Below are 26,414 nucleotides of genomic sequence, written 5' to 3'. Positions count from 1 at the left end.
TTTTTTTAAAGAATGGTTTTTATGATTAGATAATAATTGGTTTAAAAAAAAAAAAAAACTAAACTAAAACTATTTTAATCCTCACAGCAACCTTTTGAGGTAAGTGAGGTGAATTTGTTGAGACTTAGAACCATTTTGTGACATGTTCAAAGTCAACCATCTAGCAAAGGACAAAACTAGGATTCAAAATTAATGCTGCATTCCCCAAAGCCTGCAAATCTACTGCTCGGCTTTCTCTGCCAAGGCAGGCAAAAGGCTTTCATATTACTGCTGTTCCTCCAACTTGAAGAAGCCAGGGATGCCCTCGAACTAGGCCCCTGGATACAGAGGTCAGTTTCCAACCAACTTAACTGGGACCAGGACGCAGACTGTGTATTGGAGTCAGAGCACAAGTGGATCTGGTTTGGTTTAAACTCTGATCCAGTCTGACAAGAAAAAAAAAAAAGTCAGCTGTTTGGGGGTCTCTGCCTTTGCCCCCTTAGCGCACAGGAAGCTCTATTTTCAGCCAAGGAAACCAGAGGTCTTTCAGTCTATCGCTGTTCCTTCTTACATATGGGCGACAGGCCAGGTAGCATTTCCAAAGGCAATAGGCTTGTCTCAGTAAAGGCACAGAGACAGCGCTGCCTGTGACCTCCCAGTAGAGCACCATTGCAGCTTCTGTGTCACGCAGAGGTGTTTTTCAGCTTTTCTGCCTGAGAACTTCGTCTGTTCTCAGATTTCTGAGTAAACAATGTCAATATTTACTAAGAACTTCCAGGTGCATGGAGAACATTGTGAGCAAAGCAGATCCAACCGTCAGGTTGCTGAGTCTTAAAAACATCAGGTTTGAGAGAATGTGAGAGAGGAACGGACTGCTCTGTCCTGTGAGCTTCCCCTTTATTTACCTTGTTGATGCGTTTTTCTTCTGCACTTGATTTTGCTCTCCTTTAGAACGAGGACTGTTTGTCATTTATCTTTGGATTTCTAGGGTTTGCACAGGGCAGAACATAATGAATGTACAAGATGTTTTTTACTATGAATTGTGAAGGAATTTAACTATGTGATCTTAAGTGAAGAGCTTAATCTCATTTCTGAAAGATGTAAGTAATAATAACTGGCCACCTAGTTCACAAGGTGGTGGTACTAATGAAAGGAGACGTATGAGAACACTCTGTAAACCATAAAAATAATCACATATGAAGACAAGGCAGATGGATTATGTCCTGTCATTATCCAACCCAGTGGATGGTATTACCACAGAGTAAGTACTCAATATCTGACAAGGAACTTGAACCTTAATTTACCATGAGCAGCACGGTGCTCAATTTCACTAAATTCTCACTTCAACCCCATAAAGTAAAGATACTGTGTGTGTGTGTGTGCTCAGTTGCTCAGTCATGTCCAACTTTTGGTGTCCCCATGGACTGTAGCCCATCAGGCTTCACTGTCTTTGGGATTTTTCCCAACAAGAATACTGGAATGGGTTGCCATTTCCTTCTCCAGGGATCTCCTGATTCAGAGATCAGTAAGTCCAAGCTCTTCCATAACTTGCTATAGGTGACCTTGGGAAAGTCATTGATCTTTTAAAAGTCTAGATAGATCAATGACTTTCCCAAGGTCACCTATAGCAAGTTATGGAAGAGCTTGGACTGACCATGTGGGTATCATGTCAAAGTTTTGGTCCTTAACAATTAGTGAGCAAGAATGAATGGGGGGCGGTAAAAGAGAAGAGGGTGGAAGAAAATTTAACACAGAATTATAACTAAGGTAACGAATGCTAACACATATGCAGCATAGAGAAGATATCAAACAATATTCCTGGGCATAATATATTTTTAAATCTAAGATATTTTTTAAAAATAAACATTCATGGCCTCAATACAGTCTCCTTAGGAAAACAACAAGCAAACAATCTCTGTAATCAGTTCCTTCAACAAATTTTACTACTAAAGCATGATGAGTATGTTGAAAGCTCTTGAAACTGTCAGCATCTGCTTTGCTGGGGCTCATCGCATCTGATCATTTATTTGACAGAGGAACAGCTCCAGCTTCTGCAGTTTTCCTTAAATTGCTGAGATTTTCCCCCCAATTAAATCACCCAGTGACAGCAGCAATTCTATTAGGCTACTTTCTTAACTCGGTCACAAAGCAGAAAGATAACAAGGCAAGGCATGCAACAATATAAACCTAGTTAAGAACCATCACTCAGTGGCTTCAGATCCAAATCAAGGCTATGAAATACAGGATGACATGAGATGCTGAAATGAAAGATAACAACCATGTTTCTCTGACGCTCAGGCATTATTACACAGCCACATTTTATATAACAGTCAGCTCAGAGGATTAGTAAAACACAGACTGCAAAACCTGGAAACCCTCCTACCCACATTAAGCTAATTGAGTTGGAGACATCCAATTCATCACATTTGCAGCCTGATTTATAAGCAACTCACCCTGCCCTAGAGCAGAAAGTGAAATGTTATAAGCTAGCTATTCTTAAAATTTCAAGCCCAGCAACTCTGAACCTGTCAATATCTTAAAGGGAGAGAGAAAAGGAAGACTCTAATTCAAGCACACTTCTGTGACCCTGATGAAAAAATAAATACCCAGTGCACATTTTATGACTGACATTTCCATAAAGAGTCGAGCCATGAACCCTCTGTGCCTGAATCCTATAGAAAGTGCATCTTCATTTTAGCAAGTTGATGGGGTAATTTAAAGTCAGTTCTTTGCTGGGATGCAACTTCCATGCAGCATAAAGAAAATAATCTTATGACAGTTAAAAACCCAAATTCAGAGAGGCAAGATATTATAGCTCTTGGCTTGCAGGGCCGGGAAAAGCTTATGATACTAACTAATGAACACAGAAAACTGCCTCATACGTCAAAAACACTGGGAGGAATGGGAACAGAAGCATAAGTCTGGCATTTCAAGCACTCTCTTGAAGCAAATGGGCTGTCTCAGACCTTCTGCTGGTCCAGGGGAAGCTGTCGATCTCTGTTACTGAGAGCCTTCATGGAATCAGGGGTGCCTCACTGATCAAAATCAGTTGCCTTCTATCTTTCCTGACATGTAAAAAAGATTTCTTCTCGAGGACAAGCATTTCTAAAGGGATGGAAGGAAACTTGAAATTCATTCCAACCAGAAATTCTTAACTTTGAGTCTGTGGTCCTGAGAGAGTCCATAGATGGGCTTTAAGTGATCCACCCTTTAAGCAATCATCCTTGAAATTTTATGCAAAAATTGTGTGGTATATATAAATAGCTGTGAAAGTGAAAGTGCTGTACTCAATATGCCAGCAAATCTGGAAAACTCAGAAGTGGCCACAGGGCTGGAAAAGGTCAGTTGTCATTCCAATCCCAAAGAAAGGCAATGCCAAAGAATGTTCAAACTACTGCACAACTGCACTCATCTCACATGCTAGCAAAGTAAGGCTCAAAATTCTCCAAGCCAGGCTTCAATAGTACATGAACCATGAATTTCCAGATGTTCAAGCTGGATTTAGAAAAGGCAGAGGAACCAGAGATTAAACTGCCAACATCTGCTGGATCATCAAAAAAGCAAGAGAGTTCCAGAAAAACATCTATTTCTACTTCATTGACTACGCCAAAGCCTTTGACTGTGTGGATCACAACAAACTGGAAAATTCTTAAAGACATGGGAATACCAGACCACCTGACCTGCCTCCTGAGAAATCTTTATGCAGGTCAAGAAGCAACAGTTAGAACTAGACATGGAACAATAGACTGGTTCCAAATCGGGAAAGGAGTACGTCAAGGCTGTATATTGTCACCCTGCTTATTTAACTTATATGCAGAGTATATCATGTGAAACGCCAGGCTGGATGAAACACAAGCTGGAATCAAGATGGCCAGGAGAAATGTCAATAACCTCAGATACACAGATGACACCACTCTTATGGCAGAAAGCAAAGAAGAACTAAAGAAACTCTTGATGAAAGTGAAAGAGGAGAGTGAAAAAGTTGGCTTAAAACTCAACATTCAGAAAACTAAGATCATGGCATCTGGTCCCATCACTTCATGGGAAATAGATGGGGAAACAATGGAAACAGTGAGATAATTTATTTTGGGGGGCTCCAAAATCACTGCAAATGGTGACTGTAGCCATGAAATTAAAAGATGCTTTCTCCTTGGAAGAAAAGCTATGACCAACCTAGATAGCATATTAAAAAGCAGAGACATTACTTTGTCAACAAAGGTCCGTCTAGTCAAAGCTATGGTTTTTTTTCCAGTAGCCATATATGGATGTGAGAGTTGGACTATAAAGAAAGCTGAGCACTGAAGAACTGATGCTTTTAAATTGTGGTGTTGGAGAAGACTCCTGAGAGTCCCTTGGACTGCAAAGAGATCAAACTAGTCCATCCTAAAGGAGATCAATCCTGAATGTTCATTGGAAGGACTGATGCTGAAGCTGAAACTTCAATACTTTGGCCACTTGATGTGAAGAACCAACTTATTGGAAAAGACCCTGATGCTGGGAAAGATTGAAGGTGGGAGAAGGGGATGACAGAGAAAGAGATGGTTGGATGGCATCGCTGACGCAATGGACATGAGTTTGAATAGGCTCCAGGAGTGGGTGATGGATAGGGAAGCCTGGTGTGCTGTAATCCATGGGGTCACAAAGAGTAGGACAAAACTGAGTGACTAAACTGACTGCTAAATTGTTGTAGTTGTTGTTGTTTAGTAAAAAAAGGACTCTTTGTTTTGTTTTTGTAATTAATTTCTCAAAAAGGCTTATCACTTTGAAATGGTTAAAAGCACTGTTGTCCAACATCCTATCTCATGTCTAAATCATCTCTACAGTATTTTATTGAGGATTTTCTAGACTCTGTTTGAGGTACCTTCAGTGACAGGAAGTTCACTATCACATGAGGCAGCCCATTCTACCTTCAGACTGCTTGACTGAAATAAACAAATAAGTTACATAGACTTTGTCTTCTTATTGTTTACTCTAGAGATCACAGGGCCTAGAGAAATTATAGAGAATAGTCACTTGTGATAAACAATTCAAAGCCAGAAACAGCCATGTCCTCTAAGCTGAGACTCTTCTCCAGGGATCACATCACTCATGCTTTTGATGTTTCCATTTGAGATGATTTTAATCCCCTCATCGGACTATTTGCCCCTCTCTGGTAGCACTCCAATTTGCTGCCCTTCTCCCTGAAATATGCTTCTTAGATCCTAACGCCACTGTCTGGAACAGTGCAGAATTATCTCTCCTTGTTCTTGATATAACAATTCCATTACTGTGGCTGAAAATTGCATTGCCTTTTTCAAGAGCCCCATATACAGACAACTCTGACCCCCTCAAGCTCCGTTTTCTTTATTGTGTGTTGCTCATTTGTTTCCCACTGATTATTCTAAAAAAAAAAAAAAAAAGTAGAAAAGAGAAGGGAAAGGAAAAGAGAGACTAAAGAAACAGGAAGGGAAAGTGCAGGTAGCCATAGGAACATGGCAGGGAGCTGGAGACAGGGCTTTAAGCACTGGGAGTAAAATTCAAGCTGACCAACAACCATTTCTCAGTCTTAATAACTACCCTAAATGTGTTTAGCACTATCCTCAGTGTACAACTGTGGAAACTAGAATTCACAGTGAAAGTTCAAGTCAACTCAGTCATGTCCGACTCTTTGCAACCCCATGGAGTATACAGTCCATGGAGTTCTCCAGGCCAGAACACTGGAGTGGGTGGCCTATCCCTTCTCCAGGGGAGCTGCCCAACCCAGGGGTTGAACCCAGTTCTCCCACATTGTAGGCGGATTCTTTACCAGCTGAGCCACCAGGGAAGCCCAGAGTTCACAGAGGCTCAGTGATTTCTCAAACAGCATACTTCTGATGCCCAACCCACACTGCCCAGCAGCTCTGGTAAAGTACCTGATAAGATAGCATTGCCACTGCCTAGGCTGGTCTTTTAGATATGGCTTCTTTAACATTTGTTTTTAAAGAGCTATTTCATCAGCAGTTACACAAATATTCGAAGCCATCTCTGAGGTAACTAATGAAGAGGCAGACGCTATTCTTATTGAATCAAACTAATACAGGTGATTTAACTGGAGAGATTGAAGGTGAGAGAGACTTTTATGCATTTTCAACAACCTCAGCCTGGCCCTTTGAGAAAGCTGAAAATTGGCATCAACAAATACAAAGTTAGTGATAATTTCTAGCAACATTTCCTGGAAATTGGAATAAGTAAACCTCTGTGACCTGCTGAGCAGAACACACCTGCTTCTTTCCTTTTCTTTAGAAATAGAGAAATAAATTCTGGTCTGAGAATCTGGGACCCGAATTCCTGTCTCAGCTTTAGCATTAACTGTGTGTCCCGCCCAGCGAAAATCTCACAACCGACCTTACTCGTGGTTTCTTTATATGTAAAATAACAGAGTTAGACTATAGTATTTCACACGTTCCTGCTCAGTTCTAAGCTCTCTAGTTCTGTGGGCTTACTGTTGAATTCAGGTCATCTGGCTCCTTAGAGAACTTATTGCCTGGGTCTATGCAGTTCATTCTCTAAGTTGTATCAGGGTCTCAGGTTGTTTGAGGAGGAGCCCCCTATTCTAACTCATATAAATATGCTCAATGTCTAGTGGCAGTGCCGTTTTAATTATTCATAATAGATAAATTAAGCTTATTTTAGAAAGTCTATATGCACATTTTATATCGCTTGTTTATAATTAAAAGCTGGTTATATAAATCGTTCTCTGAGAAAATAAGCTACCAGTAAAACAACTTATTCAATTTCTTCCCTCATAATGGGTGCATGCTCGGTTGATTCAGTGGTCTCGCCTGGAAAATCCCATGGCCGGAGGAGCCTGGTAGGCTGCAGTCCACCGGGTCCCGAAGAGTAGGGCACGACTGAGAGACTTCACTTTCACTTTTCACTTTCATGCACTGGAGAAGGAAATGGCAACCCAGTCCAGTGTTCTTGCCTGGAGAATCCCAGGGACGGGGGAGCCTGGTGGGCTGCCGTCTATGGGGTTGCACAGAGTCGGACACGACTGAAGCGACTTAGCAGCAGCATTCTTTGTGACACTATGAAGTGCAACCCATCAGGCCCCTCTGTCCATGGGATTCTCCAGGCAAGGATACTGGAGTGGGTTGCCATGCCCTCTTCCAGAGGGTCTTCCTGACTCAGGGACCGAACCTGCATCTCTAACGTCCCCTTCATTGGCAGGTGGGTTCTTTACCACTAGCGCCACCTGGGAAGCCCTCCCACATAATACGAGAAGATAAAACCAGAACATTTCTAGAGTACCCGATCTGGAGGTTCAATCACTAGGATTTCAAACTGATTTTTGAAATGACTTCCACATGTGCCCTGTGGCCCATAGGTGGGGCTGGAGGAGACTGTCCTGCACTGGTGCTGCAGGCAAAGTGACTTCAGGAAGCTCCTCTAGAATGCATTTTAAATGCACTTACCTGTGACCCCAAATTGGCCACAAGTTCAAACACACTCCATGTTCTGCCAATAAAGAAGGAACAAATCAACTGCTTTCAGTGATTTCGGAGTCAGTTGGCCTGGGAGCGCGGCCTTGGGGTTAAATTCTCTCACTCGACTCTTGCAACTCCTCTGAGAGTTGGGGGAAATCAATTCAACATTCTCTGCCATTCTCTCTTAAATAAATGTTATGAGGCTTCTTTTGTTTATGTCTATAGAGGAATTTAAAAACTGCCTCCTGGAATGCCATTCATACTTAGTAAGGTTATATAAATCCTCAGCTATATAGTTTCTGTTCACTGCATGATTCACATGGTTTCCTTAATGTATTTAAGTTCTTCATAGAGAAAGGCTCTATTTCTTACTTCCTTTACCATGTCTCATTGTGTTTAGTAAAGTTCTAGCAATACATGTGGCAATCATTCAGTAAACACTGTGCCATCATGGAGTTCAAGACTGCAGTTTTCAATGTTAGCGTGTGACAAAGTCACCTGGAGAGGAAATAAAAATTCAGAGCCCAGGATTGGTGAAGTGCTATGGAACTGGGCCTCTGTGACTCTGATATGCAATCAAGTTTCACAACTTCCTGTTTAAGTGTCTCAACTGGTAATGGCAGCAACAACAGACAATAGACAGAGAAAACAGCAGAGCAATAGTTAATACTATAAAGTGTTCAAATTTCAGGCTCGGCCTCTTCTGACCAATCTGTTTTTAGGAAATGATTAAACTTTTCTGGGCTTAAGGTTTTCTTCCCTACTTACCCACCTTCTGTACTACGGGAAAACTGGACCAGATCAGTGGCTTCCTGGCTTTCTTGACCTTGATTACAGTCAGAAATATACATTGTGAGCCAGAACACATCCACGTTAAACTGAAGCACAGGTTTCTACTTTTGATGTACTCTCATATTTCCTATTGTTCTTTTATTCTAGTCTAAAATTACAAAATAAATTGATTTCACATTTGATGGTAAGTCAGTTGCAGTTTGAAAATCCTGGACTTGATGATTTCTACTATCCCCTTCAGTTTTACAATTATATGGTTCTCATTTGCTGGTGAATAATTTAGCACCGTGACCAAGAGTGAGGGGTCTGATGTCAGACTAGCCGCACTCATACCCCAGATCTAAGAAGAACTAAATGTGTAACCTTAGAAAAGCTTTTCTACCTTCTGAGCACACACTTTCCTTGTCCATAAAGTGGGAATAATAAGAAAACCAATCTTACAGGGTGGCTTAGTGAAATAACCCAATGCATGCAAAGCATTTAGAACAGTGCCAGCATATATCAGGAATTCAATAAATACTATACTTTATATTGTTATTATTTCTCCTAAAACAAACTTTATATAGAAAATTTGGTGAGAAAATATAAAAAGTGAGCAAACATAAAAAGAAAAATTCACAAAACTGAATTTTAGACCTTAGCAGCTCCTTCATAGGACCCCCCTCCATTGCCCCCGTCAAAGTAACTTAGTAGTTTTGTTGAACAAATATAAATGGACAAACACAAACTATTGATACAAGCAAAATCTCCTTGTTAAAGAAAACCCCAGGTAACATACACTTGATTTCAACAATAAAATTGTACCACACAAAATTATGCTAGAGTTATCCCTTCCAGTTCAAAGAAGTGGGATTTGATCTGTATTTAGAATTAGTGAGTTCTGATTATAAATACATTGCCAGACATAAAACAAAAACTGTTTCCATTTTCATGGGTTAATAATATTCTCCAAACTTTTAATATAGCTAATGTGTGAATTCAATAAGGGCATTATATATCTCTATTTTATTGCCCAACAGTTGCTAGGTATGCACTTGTTACTATGAAGCAATGCTTTTTATTTTTTAAGCAGTACATCCTTAAGTAATACAAAATTATATAACTAAATCAGTGCTTCCCACCAAGTAGCTACCTTGAAAGATTGATTATAACGTTCGGCTGCTGCTACTGCTGCTAAGTCGCTTCAGTCGTGTCCGACTCTGTGCAACCCCATAGACGGCAGCCCACCAGGCTCCCTTGTCCCTGGGATTCTCCAGGCAAGAACACTGGAGTGGGTTGCCATTTCCTTCTCCAATGCATGAAAGTGAAAAGGGAAAGTGAAGTTGCTGAAGTTGCTCAGTCATGTCCGACTCTTAGTGACCCCATGGACTGCAGCCTACCAGGCTCCTCCGTCCATGGGATTTTCCAGGCAAGAGTACTGGAGTGGGGTGCCATTGCCTTCTCTGTTATAATGTTCTAACATTCTCCAAAACTAGCCACAAAGCAGAGTATGTTTCTTAATGCTTCAGCAAAGTTTAGTTTGGATTAGTCAAAACCTGGCTGTGTTCCCAACTTATTTGCTATACTTTATTTGAACTAGTCAAAGGGACATTCACTTTTACATGAAAGACAACAGTTTTGAACGATACACCTTTGCTTAGCTGAGATGGGGGTATTCTGCAGAATAAAACCATTCTCTTAAAGACAGCACAAGCGAAAATATAACAAGAGTTCATCTCTACTGAGAGTTCAAAGAGTTGATTAACCTTAAATTTAGATCTCTTCTTACATACACATACATTTTCTACTTTATAAATGAAAACGAATTATCATTTACTGAACACCTACTAGGTGCCAAGTCCTATTCTAAAGACTCGCCACATATTATCTTAACTAAGTCCTACAATAATCCTGTGAGTTTCATGTTATTATTTACCATAGGAGAGAAGCCAATAGGTTTGCTAAAGGACACAGCTAGAAATAAAGAGAGCCAGAATTTGAGCCCAAGGAGGTCTGCTTTCCCCTGTACATTATTGCTTTTCTGGATTAGCTGGGGAAGAGTTTAAAAAAAAAAATCTAAAACTCAGTGGATATCAACACTTATTTATGAATAAATGCATGAGATGTGGAATAATGTATAGACACACACACACACATATGGGCTTCTCTGGTGGCACAGATGTTAAAGAATCTGCCTGAAATCCAGGAGACCCAGGTTCAATCCCTGGGTCGGGAAGATCCCCTGGAGAAGGAAATGGTAATCCACTCCAGTATCCTTGCTGGGAAACTCCATGGACAAAAGAGGCTGGTGAGCTATAGTCCATGGGGTTGCAAAGACTTGGACATGACTGAGAGACTTTTACTTCACTTCACATATACATATATATATATGTATGTGTGTGTACTAATAAAAACTATTGAAAGCATGCTTACTAAAAGGTTACAACTCTGAATTTCTTTAAAGGGGGAGGAGTGTAGGAGTTACACATTGTTTTAGAGCAACAATAACCACAGCATCATTACCAACAGATATAATAAGCATCCTTTAGAGTGGGCAGCCTCTGTGAGCTTTATGTATATTACTTCTAATTCTTATAGAAAGCCTTGGCAGTAGTGAAATCCTAGTCTTAAGAAGCAGTGTGTTGAGTCTTGAGTTAACCCTTTGCTGCTGCTGCTAAGTCGCGTCAGTCGTGTCTGACTCTGTGCGACCCCGTGGACGGCAGCCCACCAGGCTCCTCCGTCCATGGGATTTTCCAGGCAAGAGTACTTAGGAGTAACTAAATCTACAAATAATCACTAATGACATCTAGTTAGGATTGTTCTAAACATTCCTCATTTGAAAAGAAAAAAACTTATTATGCCTTTAATATACATAACAATCTAGTATTTCTTAGAGAAAAATTCATTATTATTGTTATCATTACACAGCTGGGAAAAATAAGAGATTTGGATGTCATTCTCCTGATTTATCTTGCCAAAGCCATGGCGTTACCCATTAACCCTCGGTGGGCTAGTTCCAGTGAACATTTATGAATTGCAAGATACTGTGGTAGGTCCTGTGCCCATTTTCTTCTTCCCTTTTTCCAGTTTCTGGCTTAAACAACCAGGATTGTTTGAGGTATGCTATTGGTACACTTCCCAACTAATGATAATTGAAGCAAGAAATGTTTCATTTGCTTAGAGTTTTGATCAGGAGCGTTTGTGCCTGGATTCAGTATATGTCTGTCAAGGCCATATTTCACTCACATTTCCTCTCGCCAAGGTTCTGGGCCTGGAACAAAATGCATTTTTCACAAATATGTAAATCTCTGCCAAACCATTCTTAGGCTTTTATTAACTAAGAGCTTCTCAATTTAGCCTCACAAAACTGTACTATTTTCCCCAAGACCAGATGCTTTCTGAACCATCAGGTCAGCTGCTTATACCATCTAGTGGAGAGAGACAGAAATGAACAAGGTTTACATTTTTGAAAATTTACTTCTTTTCTAAAATAGCAAAATCAGCTTAGTTTTCTAACTAGTAATATTAATAAAAGCACTATGGCTAGAAAGGAAAACAAATACATAATTTTAAGCCGATGGTCAGGACCCCATGACTGTTAGAGTCAATATATTTCATAAGCTTCTTTCCTTCCTCCCTCCTTTCCTCCCTTGCCCTTTCTTTCTTTCTCTCTCCCCTTCTCTCTTGTTCTTTCTTACTAAAATCAGTGGCCAATTAAGGTGGTGCTAATGGTAAGGAACACGCCTGCCAATACAGGAGACCATAAGAGATGCAGGTTTGATCCCTGGGTTTGATCCCTGAGTTGGGAAGATCCCCTGGAGGAGGGCAGGACAACCCACTCCAGCATTCTTACCTGGAGAACCCATGGACAGAGGAGCTTGGCTAGCTACGGTCCATAGGGTCACAGAGTCAGACACGACTGAAGCAACTTAGCATTCATACATGCACAACAAGTATTAACCAGTCCATCCTAAAGGAAATCAAGCCTGAATATTCATTGGAAGGACTGATGCTGAAGTTAAAGCTCCAATAGTATGGTCACCTGATGCTAAGAGCTGACTCACTGGAAAAGACCCTGATGCTGGGAAAGACTGAAGGCAGGAGGAGAAGGGGATGACAGAGGATGAGATGGTTGGATGGCATCACAGATTCAATGGACATGAGTTTGAGCAGACTCCAGGAGATGGTGAAGGATAGGGAGGCCTGGCAAGCCGCAGTCCATGGGCTTGCAAACAGTAGGACAGGACTTAGTGACTGAAGAACAGTAACAAGTATTAAAAAGGCATTTAGTGTTTGGACAACTCGATTCTAGGCACTATAAATGAGCCATACATTTTTCAGTTATAAGATATGATCCTCATCAATGAGAAATGTATAACTCAGTTTAAAACAGAAACATTAGACAACTAAGGCTTGTCCATGAGATTCTTCAGGAAAGAACACTGGAGTGGGTTGCCATGCCTGCCTCTAGGGGATCTTTGCAACCCAGGGATCAGATCTGCTTCTTTTATGTCTCCTGCATCGACAGGAGGGTTCTTTACCATAGACCACCTGGGAAGCCCACTAATGCTTAAACGTTGTGATAAATTACTCTCTGTTTCATGGTCTCCTCGGTGGTCTTCTCTGTCCATAAGACCCCTAACACGGTAGTATTGTTTCCTGTGATTCGGTCCCCAGCATCCTCCTCCCCCTTAGCTAAGCAGTCCTGCCCATACCACCTCAACTATACAGAAAATGCCTAAGTCTTCATTTCTCAATCAGGTCTCTGTAAATTCCCAGATCTTTATTTCAAACTGCCTGTTAAGCCCTTCTACTTGAGTGTAGCATATATAGATCAAACTCAATTATTCAGATCTAACCTCAGAATCTCTTCACCCCACCCTTAAATCTATCCTTCCTCTGGCATTCTTGATTACCTGCCATGATACTTCCCCTATGCAATTGGTCAAATAAAAAAAAAAAAAGTATGAATTTACTTCCATTTCTTTCTCTCCTCTATCATCTATACTCAATGGGTCTCAAGTTCCTGAGGGTATCTTTTCCTCAATAATCTTTCTAGTTCATTCCATCCTCCATCCCCAGTGTCTCTGCTATATCTCAGAGCGTGTCCACCTGTTGCATTTTGCCTGATGTCCTTGATTGCGATACACCTTTTTCTTGTTTTTCCTCCACTCTGCTGCATGACATGACTAATGGTCTAATTTGCAACTCTGACTAGGAGTCTCCTCTTTTTAAATTGCATAGTCATTCCTCATTACCTACAAGGTGACGTCCAGTCTTCACAGCAGGCCCTTCAATACCTGTTCCCATCCATCTCCCTTGTTTGAAGACATGCTTTGGACCCACTTCTGTATACCTTCTTAGTCCTTACATTCTGTCTCTCTGCCCAACTCAATTACAAATCAAAAGGCCTGCCATTTCTAGAATTCCTCCATCCTGATACGCAAGTGCTAGAATCTAGGACAACCTTGACCAATCTGCTTTATCTCCAACTTCCTTCAAGTCAAAAATAACCTCCCATCTAATGCTTTCTCTGACCACATCTGTCCCCAGATCTCCAGCTCAGAAAAAAATTAAAGCATGTCTCTAGGTCTTGGGAGGATTTTCCTCTCCTTTGCTCCTTTCCTCATTGCACACAGCATGACAGGTTGTATGCACACATCTCCAAGTTCGTAAGCCTATCTATTGCATGTAAGGAACTAGAAAGCACATTCCTCTTTGTGTCCTCAGGGAATAACAGAGCTCCCACATACAGGAGACGGTCGAAGAGATTTTACTGTACAAGTGAATGGATAAATCAATGAATCAAACAATATTCATAAGAGGTTCTGTTCATATTAAACTTAACTGCGTTTCAGAAATGCTAGATGATTTTCCTAGGTTACCCTGCCAGAAATTGCAGTCAGGATTCAAAAATCTATTTTTTGGCTCCAAAGCCCATGATGTTTAACAATAACCACACTACTTTCTGCCTGGAAGCAATGAAAACCTGGACTGGGATAGTAGATGTGGATAAAAAGAGGAAGGTGAGAACACTCAGACATTTGAAAACCAATAAGAGATTACAATGAAAAAAAATTCCATGAGAAACTTCAAAGTTTTCCATTTAGAATATTAGAATAATACTATTACATACTAATATCAAAACATCAATAGTAGTAAGGATAGCTACCATTTTTGCATATTTCTTATGTCACACTGAGCTCTTTATAGCGTTCAAAACTCAAAGAAACATCAATGAATGCCATTATTTTACAAATTAAAGAAACTGAGGCTTAAGGCAGTTAAAAAACTTGAGAGAGCTCACACAGCTAATAATTAGAGGACCAGGCATTTGATCTGATTGAGTCTGATTCTAGGGCCAGGGTGAATTTTTATGTTAAACTTTTCTATTGGTTGTACTAGCCATCGTCTATGTATCTATTATGTTAATAGTATTTTCAGAAGTGTATATATCCAAACAAAAAATAATTTTATTTGGAAGAAAGGGTCTCATGACCAAACATGTTTGGAAAATAGTGTATTAACCAGGTCCCCATCTTAGAAGTTTATATTGCATAATATCTAACAACTGAGAAATTCTTCAATAAAATTAATGCACCTAACCTCTCAAATGTTTTCAGCTTTCACTCCTTTATTTTCCTTATAATGCTGAAAAAATCCCACTGGAAATACTTTGTGAAATACTGGCTTAGTTTCACTGTAGATGTCAATGTGGAAGAAAGAGGAAAAATAAAAACAAAAATAAGATGTGGTCCAGTTCACAGGAGCTTATACATTTATTAGGAGCAAGATAAATGGAATAGCTAAAGGAAAAGACAATACCTGATTCCACAAAAATTATTTAGATTAATAGAATAAGGTATACATAAAAAAGCTAATTATGCAAACTCCTCGTGTTACAGGATATTATAACCAAGTGGAGTCAGGCAAGAGTTAATAGGAAAGACTTCATGGAAAAAGAGAATTTATTACTGTGGCTAAAACATACTTTCCTATAAGTAGGCTCTGGCAACTCTGGTAAGAAAATAGTTTGTGGAATAAAGTACACTTAATCTTTTCTGCCTGCATTTCTGTATATTGGCTTCCTCATTCATGAGCAATCACTCCCTATAATTTCCCCAAATTTACCCTTCCCCCAGATTCCCCATTGTTTTCCCATATACATTTAACAAATGCCCATTTGTTCAAGAGTGTAAGAGTCTATCCTAACTTCTCATATTCTCACTTTCCAGTAAATCTTCCAAGAATCATTTATCTGGTCTCAATGAGAATCAGAAGACGGAAAATCATGTTTATCTGATTAAAGCAATCTATACCAATCTATAAAAAAATAGCTTTAATCTTCCATGTAAATAATCACTGATGGCTTTGACTATAAGATGTACCAACTTTTTGGGTACCTTAGGAGATGCTGCCAATTTTAACTGCAAGCTGTCATTGATTTTAGGATACACTCAGATTTCAGATATGTAACACATGAGGACATACGTTTAAAATTGATGAAATGCTGTATCCATGATGATTAGGTAAGGGGACAACAGATGGAGAAAAATAAGAAGTCTGTGCCTTCATTTCTTGCTTATTTAAATATCGATGTCACCAATCCCCCAGAAGTCAACTGTTCATACTGCCAATGAAAAATAATTAATTTAACAAGTATTTGTTGAAGGTCTGAGAATATAATAATGAATAAAACCAACACAGATTGACCTTGAAGGCATTCATATAATGATAATATTGACAGTAAATTTATTAAAACAAAACTAATAGTTATAAATAACAACAGAATTAAAATAATTGGTTAAATTTCTGCTCAAACAAATATGGTAATGTGAAACAGCATAGAGTAGCTTTATTCATTTATTGATCAATGTTTGAATCTGTAACTTGAACAATGCTCATTTCTGAAAATTGTAAGATAGTTTATGAAATCCAACACATATAGAATGAACATTTTAAAAGACGAATAACCAAATAAAAAGGACAGAAACAGATCTTGCCAGGTCCTGGGAAGGATAAAGCATGAGGGTTGTGGTGTGGATGGATGTACTTGGGTTTTTCGATGACACACACACCTACCATGAGGACTGTTTCTCAATGCAGAAAACTCTCCAGTTGCTCAAAATGCAGTGTGTCTCTCTTGCTGAGAAACACATTTTTACAATCTCAAGAGATTCTTCAAAAGGGAACTAGCCCCAAATAACGAGCTCTTGACTTGGGAGAGGAACATAGTGCTTTGGGAGTTTACTACTGGGTAGATGGAAATATTTTAAAGATAGAACCTATTTCCCTTCTCTTTTCTCATCATTTTCCCATCTATTAACACTCTTCCCTGTTCTCATTTAGGAAAGTAAATTTCTTAACAAATTCACTTATATTTTGTATCTGCTTAACTTTTAAGAATAAGGCTATATGGGGGGAAAAAAAAAGACTTTCAAATTTTACACACCTAGAGCCAACGAAAGACAATTTGCCCCTAAGATCTCTTTAAAAATAGCAGAACAGTTTAGGGGAGGAGTGATAAAGAATACAGATTTTGGAACCAGAAAGATCTGAGACACCAACGAGGACATTCCTATTCACTAGTTCTATGATTGAAAGGGAACTTTAGAATTTTAAAATCAGGTACACTGCCTCACTGAGGTCAAATGAGACAAATAAAATAAATGATTGTAAGATATTTGCCACGGTAGCAGATTGATGATAACAAAGTCAAAAGCAACGTTTTGTTGTGTTTACTATGTGCCAGCCACTTATTAAGCAATTTACATGTGTCATTTTATTTAATTAGTATAAACGTCCTATGAGATAAATATTATTATTCCCTTCATTTTACTGAGGAAGAACCTGAGATAGAGAGCTAACAGATACTCTGTAAAGAGTACTCTGATAGACGCCTGGGGTCTCACAGTACCTAAGATTCAGGAATTTGAATTCCTATTGCAGAGTAAGGATGAGCAATACATAATTAGAACTCAGATTCCCTCTGAGAGCAACAGGCATATTTAAAATCACAATTTACTGTCTTTTGTGTCCCCATCACCTATTATGATACCCATAGTAGACACTCAATTACTATTTAATGAGCTTATCTAAACTGAAAAGAAAATGCTCACACTTTATTATAGGCCAGTTTCTTTCCTGGAGGTTTCTAAGGTAGCATCTGAAGAGAACACATCCCCATCTGGAGGCCAAGAAAACAAATTCCATCCAATTCACTGCTAAATTGCATTTCTCCTTCCAACCCCATACTTCACACTGGCTGAGGTGCTCTAATGAAAACAGGCTAAGCAATCCATCTATCCGCCAAGCAGCGGGGGTGCTCCAAAGGCAGATGAATCTTAGAACCGAGGTTTCAGGTGCTACGCGGCAATGGGACAAAAGACTGTCAAAGGCTGCAACAGGCAGATTACTCAGCTAACCGTTGGGAGCCCACCAAACATGACATTTAAACTGTTCTCCAGCAATCTCACACTCTGTTCAGGCATGCCATGTGTAAATTCCTAATTAATACTAGAGAACCACACTGCTGTCTATTTTTTTAAAGACTCATTTTGATTATAATATTTTGATACTATTTTTATTGAGAAATAAATCTTTTTTAGGATTTATTTAAGGTTTATTTTGACCATTTTTAAACTCTTTACTGAAATCATCGGAACACTGTTTCTGTTTTATGTTTTGGTTTTTTGGTCACGAGGCACGTGGGATCTTAGTTCCCTGACCAGGGACCGAAACTGCAATCCCTGCCTTGGAAGGTGGAGTCTTAACCACTGGACCTCCAGGGAAGTCCCCACACTGTCTTCTAAGTAGGATCCAGGGGGAGGTATCTCATTGTGTGTTTTGTCTCCTCACTTTTCCCCCTTTTAGTGCTTGACCCAAGAGCACCAGACAGATCAAAGAAGCAACAAGGTTGAAACTGTGCCAGGTCTAATGGAGAATTTGTACCCTCTTAGCACATCTCTGGCTCTAATAGGCTTCCTTTATGAGAAAATAACACATTAGATTTTAATCAGGGCAGGTTTCCCAAACACTTGAACTGTGATGATATAATAACCTCTTAACGACTTTTGATCAGGAAATGTGTTTTTTGTGACTATAAAATTACATGTGCTTGAGTCTGATCATGCAGGGCCATGCTGGGGCCAGCTCGTCCTGTCTCATGAGAACCTCACGCGCCAATCTTTGTGAGTGCATCCAGCACCTTCAGGCTGGTAACCTGAAATCAGCCATGATGGCATACACCGTGACTTTGGCAAACGCAACACCCTGGGCTGTTTTCTTTTATGGAAAAATTGTGCATTTATTTCTATCACTTTTGCCGATACAAGGAAGGCACACAGACTCTTCATTAAGACAATCTAATAGTATATCTTGTTCAGCACAAACAACACTCTAGAGGGTCATGATGGAAACCTCCTGGCCCCAAAATAGCTAACTGGCAGGCTGGGTGCAGAAGCCCTGGATGAGGTCACCTTTCCATTCTCTTTACAATACACTGGGGGGCCACACTGCTTAGCTGGTCATTCCAAAAAGGAAAAAAAGCCTATTCTAACCTTGATGTTTCATATCAGAGGTTTATTATTCACAGGTGCTACTTTTAAAACCGATGTGAAAAAACAACAACAACAACAAAACTGATGTGAGAAATCTTCAGCAAAAGACATCACTACAGTAAAACCATGAACACCAGAAAAATAAATAAAGAACATAGTAAGAAAAAAGATAGAAGGGAGCAACTGAAACAAAATAAAACTGAAGAAAACAACCAAAGTGGAAGACATTGAACTCTGAGATTCCTGGAGTCAAGAGATAAAGGGGAGAGAGGAGAGATCCCTTTATATCTGAGAGATGATCTTCAGCAAAAAACTAAGTTGCCTTCAACTTGAATAGACATTTTCCAAATGAGGCATGAAGCACCGTTACACATGGTATAATCCCCAAAAGTGCAGATATTCAGTAATTAGATTATCAAGTATATGCTGAATATGTAACGTACAAAATGAAGATCTGATAGTCCTTTAATTATTTTGTTCATATTTTTTACTGTTGCCAGGTTAGCTTTAGACTAGCCTCCATCATCCTTCTCATCTTAAACCCATTGGGGACTCTGCTCTAGAGCTGATTAGGAAAGGACGTGGTAGGTTGTGAGGACTAACAGTTGGGGAGGCTTCATGGAGGGTCTTACAGGGATTCCTTCATCCAGTTAGAAAAACATCTGAAGTGCAACTCCTCTCTGCACAGTCCAGTCTCCCAGCTTTGCCTTTTCTCAGTTTACACTGGTCAGTACTGATTTAGGATGAGCAATTTTTTTTTTTTTTTTTTTTGCAAAGATGAAAGATGCTTAAAGCAGGAAGGGATTCATCTGACCCTGGAGTGAAATCACTGATTTCTACAGTTAGACCAAACCCTTAGAGACAACTTTGTGCGCTCTCCTGCCGAAGAAGGAGCCCTTTCCTCTGTATCACCTCTAGGTCATCAGACAAGCCTGGAAGGTTTCTGCTGCTGCTGCTAAGTCGCTTCAGTCGTATCCGACTCTGTGCGACCCCATAGATGGCAGCCCACCAGGCTCCGCCGTCCCTGGGATTCTCCAGGCAAGAACACTGGAGTGGTAGGGACAGGCAACTTGTAATTTACAAAACAGTATTTTTGGAGGTAGCACTAGTTGACATAAGTTGTGGTCCTATAATGATCCCAAATATACATTCCTATTAATTATACACAGTGGTTGTGCTTACGCCCACTGATATCATGATTCCTACATGACAGCCCTAAGTATGAGAAGGTAAATCTCTGTTCCCTATGCTTTTGTCTCCTCTTCTCCTGGCTGACCATACCTATTCCCATCCATCAGTGATTTCCAAAGAAAATTCCTTGGAAAAGACTTCTTTTCTTTCTGGGAAGAAATGAGCGATGAGTTTCAATAGCAAAATATTAAATATTGACTGGAATGTGATAATTAGCCCAATATTCTAATGTGTGGTAACCAGAACTAGTTCATTTAATAATGCAGGTTTAGGCTGCCAAGGTACTTAAAATGTACCAAATTTTGGAACTATATTAAACATAATATAGCCTTTCTCTGATGTTTTGGAAGGTATAATAAGATCCCAGAAGGCATCAGGGCAACCTTCATGGCTACATTTTTTACTGCAAGCAGCTCTATGAAAGTGCCAGTGAAGTGAACGTTCTAGCTAACAAAATAAAATTTTTTTTAGCAATATCAAGGGGCTGTGTGGTAGTTTTTTTTGTTTGTTTTGTTTTACATTTAAGTTCGCTCCTATTACATCATTGACTCTAGTTCCATTTTCCCTTTAATTGACTTTAATCAACATTTATAAGCTTTTACCCAAGACACAAAATCCCATAGCATCAGCAAAGCAAATGACACAGTAAACTGTAACCAAGGAACACAGAAATTTCTTAACTCTCATTTCATTGTCCCTTCCTGTCAAAATAGCACTTACCCAAAAATTGTTTTAAATCTAAGAAAAAAAAAATGTAGAAAGCATCGGAAAAGTATGACACCAAATAGAAAGAATTATAAAATAGAGCTGTTGATGAACCAACTCACAGATTCTTTTTTAGTCTGTAAGGTAAGGCAATTACGAGGTGTCATCATGTTATAGTTATCTGGAGCCAAGCAAATAGAGGGAGAAGTACAATTTGAATGAAATCTTGATGTCCTTGTGGGCTCTGTAAATACACGGATCCGTGGATTTTCCCATTCAGTTTGTCAGTGTTTGGTCTCTCTTTAGCCCATGTGCAGAAACTAAAAGGATTTTCCAGACACTTAAACAAATAACAGTGAGAGTAACTGTCCTGTGTCAGGAATTCCAGGTAAACCTCCAAACCACAGAAAGACCCTTTGGCAACCATGTCCCACCGTAGTGTTTTAAAAGAGCCCCACTTAAGCCAGCAGACACCTCCCTTAGCAATGCATACCATCCCCTGCCGCCAGCTCTAAGAGCAATAGAACTGACCTTCAGAGGAGAGATGTGAGACTGCAGGACGTATCCATGGACATTTTCTATCTGAGACAGGTTCTTTTCTGACACATGCACCAGTTCAGGGCCTCTCACTTCGTGGGTCAGTCGAGGTAAGGAATGATCGTGTGGAGCGTCTTCATCTTGATAGCGATACTTCTAGGAGAAAAGACAAAGAAAAAAAAGCATGAGTGTTTGCAAAAGGTACCGTTCTGAACTTCACGTTCTCACTTCATGTACAGGGCACAGTGCTCACCTATGGCTGATATCACCCAACAGACCTTGCTACAGCCCCTTTGGGTGGGCACCACAAACTAGGTCACTGGCAAGCCACATCGAACCAACCATCAGTGCCAAGCAATGCTGATGACTGGTCTTTGCCTTTAATGTACTATCTCTGTTTATAAAACATAGAAGCATGATAACAAATGACACTGAGACAATTTACCTAAGTAGGTGAGGAGGTATCCCTCCAAAGGATCAGAATAGCTAAATATGTGCTAAAAATTTTAGGCCATGGATGGAAAATTAAAAAAAAAAAAAAGTGCGGAGCAAGAAGACAGAATTCTGATGCAACCAGTTGGGGAATCTAATTTTGATTCAGAAAGCATGAAAGTTGTAAGTTTTCTAGGAAATAAGGGAAAATTTCTGCCACCTGCATTGTTTGTATTGGCCTCCAAAGAAAGAATATTTTCTTCCTTTCATATCCAAGGAGGAGGAGTGTTGATTTGGGTTAGTTAGACTCTAGGACAAAGGTTCACAATTTCCAAAGATGGAGCTTTCGTTTAAAGAACTTAACAATTAAGGCCGCCCCCCCCCCAAAAAAAAATCTGCCTGAATTATATTGAGAGGATTCCCTGAAGGGAAACAGATAAGGAAACAGTTCCTTCTCTCTTGGTCCCTTTTGTTCTTTGTCATCTTCCTTCCACACGCCTGTAATAGTAAGAGCATCCTCTGTCAACAGTAAGGCCCTCCTCTGGGTCTTCCAAGCACACCAAAGGGAGCTGGCAGAGAGAGAAACGGGCCAGGACAAGGCACGCTCTGTGGGGAGGGTCAACACGGCCATGGGTCAGTCTCCATCTCCAGCCTTGGCCTGGGTGTCCCCTTCTTCTGTCTCTCTTTGCTTCTCACCCCATTTCCTTCAGACCTACCCCACTGTTAGAGTCTCACTGTTTCATGGCTATTAGTCTACTTGGGGGAGAAAAAACGGAACCCTCTATATCCTACATGCAACCCAGCTAATAAAATGTTAGTTTGCCTTGTTTTTCCTTTGCTCCCTGTGAATGGCAAAGGGGTAATTGGGGGAGGAGATCCAAAACTGACACAACACCACAGGTTTACCTGTGACGCCTACCACTTCCCAGCACCCCTTTCTTATCATCGCCGACTACCACTTCCCAGCACCCCTTTCTTATCATCGCCGACAGCTACTATTATCATATCAAGTCACAAACAACACATTTTCTTACAAAACCATGCTTATGTTTCTCTCATTTTTAGGTGAGAAATATGATTTCTTAAACATCAGCTCTCCAGCTGACTCATAAACTGACAGTAACAAGAGGAACCACTCAAGGTTGGCAATTCAATCTTGAGTCCATTCTTACTCAGTTGATCATCATTACTTTTATTTTCCAGGGAGGCTTTCCACAGTGTTCCCAGCTTAATATCAGTTTCAAAACAAAAATTACAGCTGACAATATCATGAAGCAGTTTGCAGAGAACTCTCATTTATTTCTTTCATTCCAATTCTTCTTATCTGTGATGCTCCATTTTACTTATGAGAGAACTGACATTTAGAGAGGTTAAGAGATTTGTCCAGGACCCCCTACATACTGGTCATGAGAGCCAGGATCCTGTCCAGATAATCGGAATCTGAATCCTCTTTCTACTCTCATAAAGCTCCCCCGTGAGATGAAATCCAAGCCTACAGCAGCTTGGTTAAAAAAAAAAAAAGCACTTCATGGAGGACAGACAACAAAATGAGGGTAGAACATTCCAGTGCATTACAAAATACCATACTTTTATTTTCCTAACTCTATGAATAATTTGGGAAGGTCATCTGACTTAGAAACATGAATCAAGCTTAATATTCATTCTGGATCAGTTATGTGGGGTTTGCTGGAAGTGGAATAATGTCATACACATGCCCAGTTTAGTGTCTCTGGCTTTCAGCCTACAGCCCTTCCACGACTCCTCCCCCTTCTTCAGTTCTCTCTCTGGGAGGCACTGCCATCTCTGCGATCCCCCGAGCCAGAAAAGTAGGAGTCAGTGAGTCTCCATCCTCTCTTTCACCCCCTGCCATCTGCCAGTTCAATAAATCACTGAGTCTACCTCATTATTATCTCAGATAGCTCTTGAGCCTACTTGGTCCTCATCTCCTACCACCTCCGTGAACCACTGCCCACGTTCGGGTTGGCAGCTCTCAGCTGGACCACAGCGGCAGCCTCTGGACTGGACAGACTGCTGCTGAGGTTGCCCCTTTCCCATACATCCTGGCCAACAGGGGTCCCCAACCCTCGGGCCACGAACAAATAGCAGTCTTATGGACTGCTGGAAACGGGGTCGCACAACAGAAGTGAGCGGCCAGCGAGCACGTGAAGCGTCATCTGTATTTGCAGCTGCCCCCCATCGCTTGTATTACTGCCTGAGCACCACCTCCTGCCAGATCAGCGGCAGGATAATCAGGTCATGTGCTTGAATCATCCTGAAACCATCCCCACCCCACCCCAGCCCAGCGAAAAAAATGTCTTCCACCAAACTGGTCCCTGTGCCAAAATGGTTAAGGACGGCCGCTGTACATATGCCAAGGGGCAGGCTTTCTGAATCTTACAGTGACAGAGTCTTTCTCTTTAAAACACCTCAGTGGCTCCCACTGACCACGTGACAGAGCTCAAGCTTCCTTTCCTCGTGGTAAGTGACCCCCAACACCACTACATGAGCTGAGTCCCCACTAGTGCTGAACTCCTGTATCTCACCGCTCTTATGGCAAGACTATGGAATAAACATAAACGTATCATTACCTCCAATTTTAAAGGATTTTTTAAAAAATTGTTAAATACAGTCTTGGACTCTGTGGGAGAGGGAGAGGGTGGGATGATTTGGGAGAATGACATTGAAACATGTATAGTATCATATATGAAACGAGTCGCCAGTCCAGGTTCGATGCATGATACTGGATGCTTGGGGCTGGTGCACTGGGACGACCCAGAGGGATGGTACAGGGAGGGAGAAGGGAGGAGGGTTCAGGATGGGGAACACGTGTATACCTGTGGCGGATTCATGTTGATATATGGCAAAACCAATACAATATTGTAAAGTGAAAAAATAAAATAAATTAAATAAAAGATAAATAAATAAAAGACAAAAAATAAAAATAAAAATTGTTAAATACACATAAAATTTACCAGCTGAACTGTTTTAAGCATATGAAAGTGTGTTACTCGCTCAGTTGTATCTGACTCTGCGATCCCATGGACTGTAGCCACCCAGGCTCCTCTGTTGATGGAATTTCCCAGGCAAGAACACTGCAGTGGGTTGCCATTCCCTTCTCCAGGGGATCTTCTCAACTCAGGAGTCCAACCCGGGTCTCCTGCACTGCAGGCAGATTGTCTATCATCTGAGCCACTAGGGAAGCCCCTTTTATGTGTATCAGATCAGATCAGTCGCTCAGTTGTGTCCGACTCTTTGCAACCCCATGAATCGCAGCACGCCAGGCCTCCCTGTCCATCACCAACTCCCGGAGTTCACTCAGACTCACGTCCATCGAGTTGGTGATGCCATCCAGCCATCTCATCCTCTGTCGTCCCTTTTCCTCCTGCCCCCAATCCCTCCCAGCATCAGAGTCTTTTCCAATGAGTCAACTCTTCGCATGAGGTGGCCAAAGTACTGGAGTTTCAGCTTTAGCCTCATTCCTTCCAAAGAAATCCCAGGGCTGATCTCCTTCAGAATGGACTGGTTGGATCTCCTTGCAGTCCAAGGGACTCTCAAGAGTCTTCTCCAACACCACAGGTCAAAAAGCATCAATGCTTCGGCGCTCAGCCTTCTTCACAGTCCAACTCTCACATCCATACATGACCACAGGAAAAACCATAGCCTTGACTAGATGAACCTTTGTTGGCAAAGTAATGTCTCTGCTTTTGAATAAGCTATCTAGGTTGGTCATAACTTTCCTTCCAAGGAGTAAGCGTCTTTTAATTTCATGGCTGCAGTCACCATCTGTAGTGATTTTGGAGCCCAGAAAAATAAAGTCTGACACTGTTTCCACTGTTTCCCCATCAATTTCCCATGAAGTGGTGGGACCGGATGCCATGATCTTCGTTTTCTGAATATTGAGCTTTAAGCCAACTTTTTCACTCTCCACTTTCACTTTCAGTTTATTCACACTGACGTGCAACCGATCTTCAGATTTCATCTTGCAAAATTGAAACTCTTTACTTATTAAACAACTCAGCATTTTCTCACCTACAGCCGCTGCCAACCCCCATTCTACTTTCTGTTTATATAAATTTGGCTACTCTATGAATTTGGCAATTCCGCCTTGTATCAGTGGAATCACATGGTGTTTGCTTCTCGTGACGGGCTTACTTCTTAATGCCTTCAAGTGTCCTCCATATTGTAGCATGTGACAGGATTTCCTTCTTTTTAGGGCTGAATAATATCCCATTGTATGTATATACCACATTTTGTTTCTTCATCCGTCTGTAGATGAGCTGCTGGCTGCTTCAACCTCTTGGCTATTGAGGGTAAAGCTGTTATGAACATGCATTTACAAAAACATGTTTGGAACTATGCTTTCAATTATTTTGGAGAGATACCCAGAAGTGGAATTGCTAGATCATATGGCAATTCCATTTTTAGTTTTTTGAGGAATTTTTTAAGCTTTAAAAACTTTAACATATGTAAAGCCATATTCATGTCACTCATCACAGCCAGGAAGTGCTTGTGTTCTACAACCTAAATATCCAAGAACACCAAAAGTAAAATTTTGCAAAGTTAAACTGATTATAGAAGCTCCTCAAAGATTCTTGCAGTAAGATTCAGCTGGTATAGAGAAAGATTTCATTCATAAAAATATACATCTCACTGAATTGTTTGGCAGAATAAATCAGGACACAGAGAGATAATAAACTTGGTTAACCTTACATGGTACTGTAAAGAACTTATTTAATTATTTTCAGAAAATTAAGATCCAATTTGAAGAGTGATACAGGCTTAAATTAGACTGTAA

This window comes from Bos mutus, chromosome 29 (assembly GCF_027580195.1).
Source record: "Bos mutus isolate GX-2022 chromosome 29, NWIPB_WYAK_1.1, whole genome shotgun sequence".
In the NCBI taxonomy this organism is placed as follows: domain Eukaryota; kingdom Metazoa; phylum Chordata; class Mammalia; order Artiodactyla; family Bovidae; genus Bos; species Bos mutus.
This window is presented reverse-complemented; position numbering follows the sequence as displayed.